The 12,028-nt window shown below is 39.1% G+C and overlaps 1 long non-coding RNA gene across 2 annotated transcripts in view; it reads right to left on the reverse strand.

Annotated features, from left to right (window-relative positions):
- LOC131506543 (uncharacterized) overlaps positions 1–12,028 on the reverse strand; it is a 235,300-nt gene that overhangs the window by 2,119 nt on the left and 221,153 nt on the right. The window lies entirely within an intron of this gene.

Genomic DNA, 12,028 nt, shown 5'->3' on the forward strand with positions numbered 1-12,028 from the left:
AGGTTCCCTTGCCTGCCAGCTTCATTTTGGGGCCAGCCAATGGGAGGAAGTGTCCAGAAAGCAGAAGGTGGGAAGAGAGAGAGAGAATGGAGAATTTCCTTCCTGCCCTCCTCTGCTCACTTCTCTGGCAGTAACCCAGTCCCTCCATTATGAAACTCCACCTGGCGGCCCTTCCTTCGCTGCTGCAGTGACCCCGTTTGCTTCCCTTGTCTCTGCAGCCCAGAAAGGTTAATGTCTTCCCTCTGTTTCTGCTCCCTGGGTGTGTGAACATCCCATTTTTGTTTCCTTAACTCTGCCCAAATCTCTGTAAGTAGTCCCTTCATTAAAATCTACTCACTTAAAGCAGTGGTTCTCGGCTCTTACTGCACATTATCATCACCAAGGGAGCTTTTGAAAACTACAAATGCCTGGGCCCCTATCCCCAGAGATTGATGTAACAGGCCTGGGTTGGGGCCTGGGCGCTCGTGTTGTTTAAGACCTCCGCAGGTAATGAAGCCAGAGTTGAGAACCGCTTATTGAAACCATGTGAGTGAATTCTGTTTCCTGCCAAGACTTCAACAGATAAAGCACTCAGTGAATGTTACTGATTGTTATTACAACTACTAACACAACCCCCTTTATTTCTGCTAGACTAATATTAATAGTTCTCCCCAATTTACAGACGAGGAAACCTATACACAGAGGTTAAGGAACATTCTGAAAATCACCTGATTTCTAAATGGCAGAGTTAGAATTCAGTTTATTTGGACCAAAAGCTCACGCTTGTTCCACTATGACTGTCAAGACCAGAGTTTCTCAAATTTTAACGTGCATGTGAAACTCTTTGGGATCCTGTTAAGATGCCAAGACTATTGGCCCGAGGACCTCACTTTAAGCATCAAAGGTATAAACAACTATATGTCACCTTCTCCTTTCTTCAAACCTTCAAAAATTTCTCCCTTCTCCTTATAATGTTGACCTGATAACCTTGCTTCTTACTTTACTCAGAAAACAGAGGCGTTCAAAAGACTCACATGACCACATCTACCCACTAATCCACATCTGCCCCCACCTACTCTGTCTGTCTACCTATAACCACAGATGGAAGACCTATGCTCCCATCCAAACTAATCCATCCTGTGCACCACATCTCAACGACTTTCATTTACCCCAGGGACTCCTTTAGGAATCCTCTCTTCTTCATTGCATCATTTTTCCCCCCCTCTGTCCTGGATTTTTCCATCAGCATGGCATGTAAACATCATTATTTCTCTTATCTTAGGAAACAAAAAACTTATTTTGATTCCATTCCCCCCAATTTTTGTACTTATTTGCAAAGAAATTACACAGGCTCTCCACATCTGTTGTCACCAGCCATATTCTCATTCTTACACAGCCTATTCAAGGTTACCAATGAGACTTACATTGCTAAATCCAGTGGTCTATTTCAGTCTCTATCTTACTAATTACACATTCCTGTACATTTAGTAACTCTCACCTTCTTGCTACAGGTTAGAACACCATGCTGTCTTGTTTTCTCTTCTTTACTGGTTCCTCTTCTTATCTCTGACCTCTTTCGCATGCTCCAGGGCTCAGTCTTTTGTTCTCCGTCTACATTTATTCTTTTGGTGATGTCCTCCAGCAGTATGATTTTAATTACCATAGATACCTAAAAATTATACCAAATCGGGGGGCCTGGGTGGCTCAGTAGATTAAGCGTTGGACTTTGGCTCAGGTCATGATCTCTCTGTTTGTGAGTTCAAGCCCTGCATAGGGCTCTCTGTGGGCATCACAGAGTCTGTTTGGGACCCTCTCTGCCCCTCTCCGGCTTGCTCACATGCACTGTCTGTCTCTAAAATAAATAAACATTAAAAACAATCATACCAAAGTTATGCCTCCACTTGATCTTCCATCTGAAATCCACATGTATAAATATACCCCCAAGTTTATTTCATCCACAATTTTCCCCATCTCAGTTGATACATCGCCATCCTCCCAGTTGCTCAAGCCAAAAATCTTGATGTCATCCTTGACTCTTTCTTTCACATCTCACATCCAACATAACATGAAATCCTATTGATTCTTCGAAATGTATTCAGAGCTCTACACTCACTACCACTCTGACACTTTCCTGAGCCGCTTGCTCGGACTGTTGCAATAATCTCCTGGAACACCTCCTTGATTCCATACTTGCTTCCCGACATCCGCAGTCTCTTTTAGCAAAGCAAATGGAGCGATTCTTTAAAAAATTTTTAATGTTATATATTGTTGAGAGAGAGAGAAAGAGTGAGCATGAGTGGGGGAGGCAGAGAGAGGGGGAGACACAGAATCTGAAGCAGACGCCAGGATCTGAGCTGTCAGCACAGAGCCTGACATGGGGCTTGAACCCACAAACAGTGAGATTGTGACCTGAGCTGAAGTCAGATGCTCAACTGACTGAGCCACCCAGGTTCCCCTAGAGTGATTCTTCTAAAATACAAGTCAGTTCATTGCTTAATATCCTGTAAAAGACTTCATTTCATTCAGAGTATAAGCCAAAGTTCTTACTACATTCAAAAAAGTCTGCTCCTTTCTGCCTCTCAGTCTTACTTCTCTGACATTAAATCCTGCTACTTCCTTGCTTGATCACTTCTCTCCGGATATATTGAGTTCCTTGATGCTGCTTGAACTTCCCACACATGCTCTTGCCTTCTTGCCCTTCTAGCTCTGCACTGGCTTTTTCTTCTCCCTAGAATGTTCTTCCTTGAAGAGCCGTATGGATAGCCCTCACACATCCATCAAGCCTTTGCTCAAATGCCACCTTCTCAGTATGTTGCAATTCTGATCATTCTTTTAAAAATCCCAACTGTCTTCTACTTACTACCTCTTTCTGGCTTTTCTGATTTCCATTATTCTGTTCATCCTGCCCCCCACCCCCGCCAATGTGCAGTCTCCTTATTTACTGTGCTGTTATTTATTGCCTAGAATCTAAGTTTCCAGGAGGAGAGGGGTTGTTGTCTTTTGTTTCTTAACCTTTTCTTAAGTACCTGAAAGAATGTCTGCCACATAGAGATACTCAAAAAGCTTTGTTGAATAAATGAATGAATAAAAGAATAGTTTGTTTTGTTACACATATAACATGGTAAATAATAGAATAAACTTTTGTTAGTCAAGAATCAAGTCTGCGTGTTCTAAAAGTGATAGTAAGGCTCAGACACAATACACACACATACACATCCACACACACACACACGACAATCCCATCTCTTTCTAGACCTTTCTACTTATCTAAGTCTAAGGAAATGACTTCTGGCTATTCAGGAGTAAAACTTATTTATATGTGAGAGTCTCTTCCCTAAGCTTTGGCCTGCTCCAATATCTCAATCAAAGTGAACAGCTAGTATCTACTTTCCGTGCTCAACAGATTTGCCAACATTTTATAGTATGAAAAAAAATGTCTCACGGCATGGAATTTGGGCTATTGACAGACTGTGTAAGGGAATCTGGAGGACTTGGGGTAAAGTTCAGTGTTTCACTGCAAAGAGCCCCCGGGGCAATGTTCTCAAGAAGAATCAATAATTGAGAGGCCAACTATAACCTTGTTCTCCTCAAATATGAACCTGGTTACTTTATCAAGAAAACAGATGTTTATTGCTTTCAGGCAGAAAATAATAAGTCAGGCAGGTTTACAAGCCCTCTTTCCATCTTGAAAGCATTTCTGTCAGCTTCTTCATTCTAGAAGAAAATTACCTAATCAAGCCCTGAAAGGTAGATGATTAGTGGGTGTCACACTTGGCATCTCATTTCTTCTTCTCGGCCGAGGATATGAAGATGCTATTGACCTCCCACTTAGGCAAAAACATATTTTTGACAGCCGAGTTGTCTCAGGGCTTTTTCCTGGAACGAAGAAACCATGCAACTATATGCTAATGTAGAAGGCCAAGGGAACCTGGCATGAGGCTCTCAGGACAGCTCTAATCATGGTTTAGAAACAATGATCCAATAGCTGGCATTTATTATAAGGGAGAGAAGAACCTTATGTCCTCTCCTAAAAAGTAATTTGTAACAGGCTGAAGGAGTCACCCAGAAAATCTGTTTATCCTTTCTGATGATCTGAATGTTTTAGAACTAACTCCCATCTATACCTTTTGGGAAAATTCAGTAAGGAACAATGATGGTTGTAAGAAATGGTCAGAGTCTCTGAGTCTAAATCCCAAGTTCAGAGAGCACTCAAACATGGGGGTGGGGGATTCCTTTGAATGCTCTAACTTTCAAGTGTTTTTTTTTTAATGTTTACTGATTTATTTTGAGAGAGAGAAAGAGAAAGAGGAGAAAGAGAGGGAGAGAGAGAGAGAGAGAGAGAGAGATTGAGAAACGGGCAGAGAGGAGAATCTCAAGCAGGCTCCACACTGTCAATGCAAAGCCAAACATGAGTCTCGATCCCATTAACCAAGAGATCACGACCTGAACCAAAATCAAGAGTTGGAGGCTTAACGGACTGAGCCACCCAGGTGCCCCACTTTCAAGCATTTCAATAACAATTTTCAAAATACACGAGGTGATGTGTGAGAAAGGGAAAGTTTGGAGATTTTGTTTACCTTTTGAGGTAGAGAACAGCCAGGACCAAAGGGGCCTGAAGAGTCTTTAGCCACACTGGGTTCATATGTTAGCCACAAGTGGAAGGCAAATCCAAGCATTGCTTGCAGACTGAGTCAATACATGTTTTACAGACATACGTAACAATATTTTTCATACGGGTGTCCCACTAAATGAGGTTAAGAAGAACCTTTCAAGCTAGTCTCAGGATTTCTTCAGAGTCGGCTGCTAATAGTCAAATATGCCATCTGGATCCACCAGCTGCAGTCTGTCAGCAAAGGGAGGACACTCACCCAGTGTCCCCCTTATGTGTTCTGCTTAATTCTCTGTTATTTCACGTGGGTGCATCGTACCTTCCCACAAGGTCGGTAACTGCCAAAGGCAGGGAAAGCGTGGTGTTTGGAGCTCACCCACCAAGGTTTGGGTCCCAGTTCTTTGCTTAGTAGCTATAAAGCAAAGGACCAGCCATTGAATATCTATCTCCGAGCCTGGGTTGTTTATTCCATCTTAAAAGTGGAAAAGTAATCAAAACAATACCCCCAGCGTAGGAAGAATGTAAGAATCCAGTGTTCAAGGTAATTTGTAAATAAATATTATTAGTTTCCCAAGTGTCATGTAACTCTGTGTGCCTCACAGCATAGGTCAATTATTTACAGTTGTTCACCCGATTTTCTTGGTCTTTGCTGAAACATCTCAGTCATTTTATCTTAAGAAATCGGGTTACCCAGTGGGGAGAGAGGAAGATATGAGAAAATTAGATTTGCACCTCTACAGCACAGCCATTATTGTGCGTCTGTTGCCTCTGCTTATCTAAATGCTTTACATTCATGAGCGGGTCCTCCTTGTCATACACACACTCCCAAATAAGCTCATGAAATTCATGGAGTTCATTTTTAATGTAATGTCCCCAGTTTGGGGCATCTGATATGCAGATTAACCCACAGGTCTGCAGGACCACTGGCACTTCCCCCTCCTCACTCTCTGCAGCTATGCAAATTGATGCCTACAGATAGCATGGAGCATGGACATTTCATTTGGTTAATTTCCTCTAGAGAAATTCACGTCTATGGATGTTTTAATGAGCTGTGGAATGATATTTCCATGGTCTTAACACCTTGGGCTTCAATTAAGTACACTTTTTTTTCCCTTGGTTCTCAATTCTTGCTTTTAATGACCAAAATACTATTTGCCACCCACAGGAGTAGAGGCAAGAGAAAGTTAGAGACATTTGTGGAATGTCTAAATGATGGCTTTCAGGAAGTATAAATCCTCTTTATTGGGGAGATGTTGCCACTGTTAACAAAACAGTAGGCAAAATGTAAAACAAGAGGGAAATGATGTTAAAAATAGGAAAGAAATCAAATAACTTTCCCAGCAGCCATGACTAGAGAACCAACCAAAAATTGCCTAGGTCATGGAGGCAGGAGTTGGGCAGGTTAGATAGAAGGGTACATAGAAAGCGATGTTAATGAACAGAAGGCAGGTAGTTGGGCTGCGGGCCAATATCTTTCTCTCTTTTGAACACATTTCTTGTCAAGGTATCACATCTTTTAAATATATATTCCTTTTTTTTTTTTTTTTTTTTTACACGTAGTACTGACTCAGGGAGGGCAGTAGTAGTTCTGAAGTTACAATTATTTGCTGAATTTTATTTAAAAATTGTTCCAGAGGCGCCTGGGTGGCGCAGTCGGTTAAGCGTCCGACTTCAGCCAGGTCACGATCTCGCGGTCCGTGAGTTCGAGCCCCGCGTCAGGCTCTGGGCTGATGGCTCGGAGCCTGGAGCCTGTTTCCGATTCTGTGTCTCCCTCTCTCTCTGCCCCTCCCCCGTTCATGCTCTGTCTCTCTCTGTCCCAAAAATAAATTAAAAAAAAAAAAAAAAAAAACGTTGAAAAAAAAAAATTAAAATTGTTCCAGAAGACCAATATTGGTGATCACAACTCATTTTCCGTAATAATTAATATATTAACTGATCATGTAAGCACTTTTTTCTTTGGATAGTCCTATGGTCAGCCAGAACCTGCCATCAACTTGTACCATTCTGGGTCATCTGCCCCAGGGAAAAAAATGATCTTTTATCATTTAAAATTGGAAATTTGCTAGAGGAGAATGAGTCAGGATTGGAACATATGAAATTTATAAAATAATACTACTAGTTTATATTTATATCGGGTTGTATTTCAGAGAAATGTAGACCTAATTTGACCTAATTCTCTTACAAAAAGTTGAATATAGTTAACATAAATACTTTTTTTATAGTTGAAGAAACTTGGTTGACAGTGGCCTGCCTAAACCTGTGACAGCACATCCTTTGCCTTGTAATAGTCGCCTTCACTTTTCTTATATAATAACTCGTCTTTTAATACGAGGTCTGTGGAAAGGAATAATAAAACAGCTTTTTCTATGCCATTCTCCCACAGCAGGTCTCTTTCAGTGCACCTTTGATCTTACTACTGTCACTATCCTTCTCTTCTGTTTTTTTTCCCTTCCCAATGTGAGGAAAATGTTAGCGGGAAGGTAGCACAGCGTACTTTCTATTTTTATTCATTATAGCCATGAGTAAAAGATATTTCTTGGACTTTCCAAATCTGGAAATAATGATACTTTTAAGGAAAATTAACACTACCAATATTGATTACAGATAATATAGAAAACCTAAATATATGAATAAATATGACTGAAATAGGAAAAAAATTAAGGTTATCCAAAATTACTGCAGTGTAGACTTAACATGGTGAAGTGTTTAAATCTTTGAAGGATAATTAACAAAATATATAGACTGTCTCAAAATATAATAAAAAAAATGTATGATCTCAAAATTTGACCAAGAAACAAGCAAAAGAATATTTTAAGCAAATCTCACCGAAGAACAGAGATTAACTAAATAGAAGCAACCAGCTTATAAACTTTATAACTTTATAAAAGTTATAAAACTAACTTTTATATGGACACACAAGTTATGAAAGAGAAAAGGGATTTTTATTTATATAAATGTATTTCATATGTTTGTCTGTATAAAGTTTATTATGTAGTCAATTCTTTATGGACAAGGTGGCTTTGATGAACAAGACAATCTGAAATGGAGGGTCATGGGTTGCATAATGCAATCACCCAGCAAAGAATTGAAAACATCATGGTTCAAACGGGAAAACTACTTGCAAATGGATAAAAATTTTATACATTTTGGCTTAGGGTTCTTCGGCTAGACTAATCCGTAAGTCTGCAAAATGAAATAGAGGTGTATTTTGTCTCAGTAGTCAACAAAATTTAGTGGTCAAGAGTCTCTAGTGCAATTATTGTTCATCTTATTTTTATGGGAATTGTCCACTTTGGCAAGAAACATTTTTTTAAGTAGGCTCCACACCCAATGTGGGGCTTGAACTCACTACCTTGAGATTAAGAGTCACATGCTCTACCAACTGAGCCAGCCAGGCATCCCATGGAAATTGTTCACTCTGGAAACCTTTCACTCATGACTTCATTTCAATGGTTGGAGGGCTTAGTGTCCATTCTATAGTGACCACTAGAGACATTGTAGCAGGGGTTTTCCTTAACACTGCTGCTCTCACACTGATTGGTGACATATCAGCCAACTTGCTTAAGAATGAAATTAAAAACTGATACTGCTTTAAATACTTTTTTTTCTTTAATGTGTTATCAAAGTTATTGTCTTGATAAGACATTAAAAAATTTCCCTGTTTTTTTTTTTAATTTCTGGAGGATTGTTTATCCCAGGATTAAATAAAATGAAACCATAGAAGATTAAACTATAGAGCTTCTGAGCACATTTAATAAATAGGTGAATATACTCTTTGACTCTCTAACATGGGGACAGAGTATGACATGTTTCTAAAGTTTAATTTATCATAGACTTCTTTCTTCAAGGAGGGCAATTGTTCTATAAAATACATTTTGGGAAACTCCATACATATTTCAATTCAAGTTGAGAACAATAGAACATGTCAAGTGTATCTATTTTTTAACATTATTTCTGAAGTGCTCATACAGCACAACAAAATAAGAAGTTTAATGGTTCAAATGTTGAAAAGTAGGCGGTAACCCCTTCATTCGGAAATTGTGTGATTTCCTCCTACAAAATGCAGAAGAGTTAACTAAAACACTATTAAAATTGATAAAAGAAATGAGAAAGGACACTAACATAAAGTATAACTTCTATAAAATGCTACAAAGTAAAATTGAAAACTTCTTTTCTGACGCTCAGATTAGCCATTTTTAAAAAAGAATAAAAATGCACAAATGAGTGAAATTTTGATTTGGTGAGGACGCTCGCTAAAATAATTTCATGAAGTGATTTTTCTGGTTTCCATATACCCATTTGGTGGACTCCATCATATCATGGACTTAAATCTGCCAAGTGCAACATTCCATTCCTTACGTTATTAAAAATCTCTCTTCTCTGGCTAAGAAGAAGCACTTCTTAGACTTCTTCAGTTTCATCACCAGCACTAGGAATGGTTTATTTCTCCCAGAAGAGCCATTTTTCACAAATATACTAAGGTTTTATCACTTAAGAAGAGCTACTGCATCTGAGAGAAGAGAACAGGGCTAAGGTGAGCACAAGTGAAGAGAAGCTAGCTAGCTCCCCTCGGCACTATTGAGACTGGCTTCCACATATCAGGCTCTTTGTGTATACAATTCAAATTTATGCCACCATAGAACTGCAGATTACTCTGTGACATGAACCTCTGAGGTTGTTAATAAAGAATACAAACCATGATATTAAATCCCTGAATGCCAAAGTTTTATTGACCTACAGATAAATACAGTAATATTTATCATCCACTATGAAGATTAGGTTTATCATTTTCACAGAGCCCTAAAACATTTCAGTATGGGTCAGCTACGATTAACTCACTTTAGCTAAAAATATCTCGCAGCATGGAGCTTATAGCCACCTAGTAAAAAGTGTGTATAATATCTGAAATTTGTGAGACTGTATACTCTAATAATGTAAGTGCATTCAGCAATCAATAATGCATGGGCATCTTCAAAATAATATTGTGTGGCAGATTATAGATCATCTAATATTAAATAATTCATCTGTTTAGTGCCTTTACATCATAAAGGTTATGAGTCCCATTTAACACATAAGGAAGCATAGGCACTAAGAGGTTAACTGGCCTTTCCAGGACCTCACGGGAAATTGTTGGTAGATAGAGAATGAAGGATCAAAAATCCATTGCCTCAAGACATTTCTTCTGCTCCTTGGATTTTGTTTTTCTACGATTAGAAAATTTTCTTATTTTAGCTCTTAGAATACTCTTGATATGCTATAAGATACTAAAGTGTAATCATACGCATAGGCATATAGCATAGGCAACGTACATACATACACAAAAGAAGAATGCAGAAAATCATTTAGGGACAGTCTAAGTGACTTGAAATGATACATAATTATTATATGTAGAAAGAGAATTCTCCTTAGCCTTGGAAATTTTAACTGGGCTTCAAAATACTGGAATCATTTTCAAGCTACAGTGTGTTTAACACCCATCTGCCTGGGAATATTGTTTTTGTTTTATTTTATTTTATTTTATTTTATTTTATTTTATTTTAATCTTTCTACTTTTCTTTGTTTCTTTCTTTCTTTTCCTTCTACTACATCTTTATTTCTTTTTAATTTTTTTATCTGAATGTAGTTAACACACAGTGTTACATTTGTTTTAGGTAGACAACATAGGGACTTATGTTCTCTCTGTATTATGTTATGCTCATAAGTGTAACTACCATCTGTCACAGTACAATGCTATTACAATATCACTGACTATATGGGAATCTTCATTTTAAACAGCTGTCACCAGGTAATTCTAAGGCAATTATTCCATAGGCCACATTTTAAGGGACGTTGCAGGATAGCATAGGGTTTAAGAGTTCATGGGGGCTTCAGGTGAACCTAGGTTAAAAATCTCTTGCCGTGAATTGGATTCCTTCAGAACCAGACCATGAGTTGGATTTGACGTCCACTTATTTGGGAGGCCATTCCAGAAGGAAAGAAATTAAGGCAATAGAACATGTTAATAACCAATTGGCCACTGTGAGCAATTAGTCCTCAGGCCCACTGATGACTGCTGGAGGACAACCATATCTCAAAGCTGCCCTACCCAAAAGCAAGAAAGCCTCGGTATGTGTCTACTAATTCCTGTCTGTCATTTGTTGAAGCTGCAGAAATAACTTTTACCCCCAGGTCCTCCCAGCCTGTCCTAAAGTGGGCTTAACATGTTCTGACGGCCATAAATATCTCTCAGTCAGAGTGATTTGCAAAAAAAGAAGCTATGCTGCAGGTGTGTCTGGGGACAATGAGACCTGAGAGGATAGTTGATGGGAAGCAAAGGCATCGGCTACAATCATTCTTGGTGCTTCTCAGATCTACTCATGTCCTTTGTTGAGTTCACTCGTGTTAGAAATGCATCATTGTTGTGGCCACACAAAGTTGATTAAGGAAAAAAAAAGACATAGCAAGATGGTAAGTGGAGCCACCTGCAGTCCCTATGGCTTTAACGAGTCCCTATTTCATTAGTAATATTCATCCTTTTCCCCTATCATGTTTTCCAGGTCCTTTCAGCTGCTTTCGGTTGCCAGCAAGGTAACTCATTTCTGAGATTTCTAATCCCCCCATTTTTAAGATTTTTGCCAGGCTCAGTTGCTGCAACTACCCATTCATGGTTATGACTGGGCGTTGAGTACTAACAGGCACCCGCAGTGAATCTTCTGAGTGCCAGACATTCTTTTCCTTGATGGCATTGTACAGCAGCAACAGTATGTCCTCATAGTAGTCAAATACTCCAGTTAAGATATCTACCGGCATGAGTAGCCCCAAATGACTAAGTAGTAGCAGTAGCCTTGGGGTTAGTGAACCCTACACTCTGTCCCCTGATATCAGCCTTCCGTTCCAGGAATAGAACATATAACCCAACAGAGCCTGGTGTAGAGACAGAAAGCATAAATTTCCCAACGGGGTCTCTGAAAGTGATTGTAAGAATAGTTACTCCTACCCCAATTCTTTTGTTCTTGATCCCATGGATTCTATCTACATAGACCATATAATGGCTATTTGTACATGGGTTTTACATATGTGGCTTTCATTTTGTTGAGGTAATTTCTTTCTTCCTAGTTTGTTGATAGAGTGTTTAATTTTGTCAAATACTTTTAATGCAGCAATTGAAATGATCATCTGATTCCCCCCCCCCCCACATTCTGTTAATGTGATGTGTTACATTTACTGATTTTCACATATTGAACCATCCTTGCATTTCAGGAATAAATCCCATTTGGTCATGATACATAATCCTTTAAAAAAATTTTTTTATGTTTATTTATTTTTGAGAGAGAGAGAGAGATGGACCACAAGCAAGGGAGACATAGAATCGAAGCAGGCTCCAGGCTCTGAGCTGTCAGTACAGAGCCCGATGTGAGGCTCAGGCTCACAAAGTGTGAGATCATGACTGAGCCGAAGTTG

The sequence above is a fragment of the Neofelis nebulosa genome, chromosome 3 (genome assembly GCF_028018385.1).
Source record: "Neofelis nebulosa isolate mNeoNeb1 chromosome 3, mNeoNeb1.pri, whole genome shotgun sequence".
NCBI classification, from domain to species: Eukaryota; Metazoa; Chordata; class Mammalia; order Carnivora; family Felidae; genus Neofelis; species Neofelis nebulosa.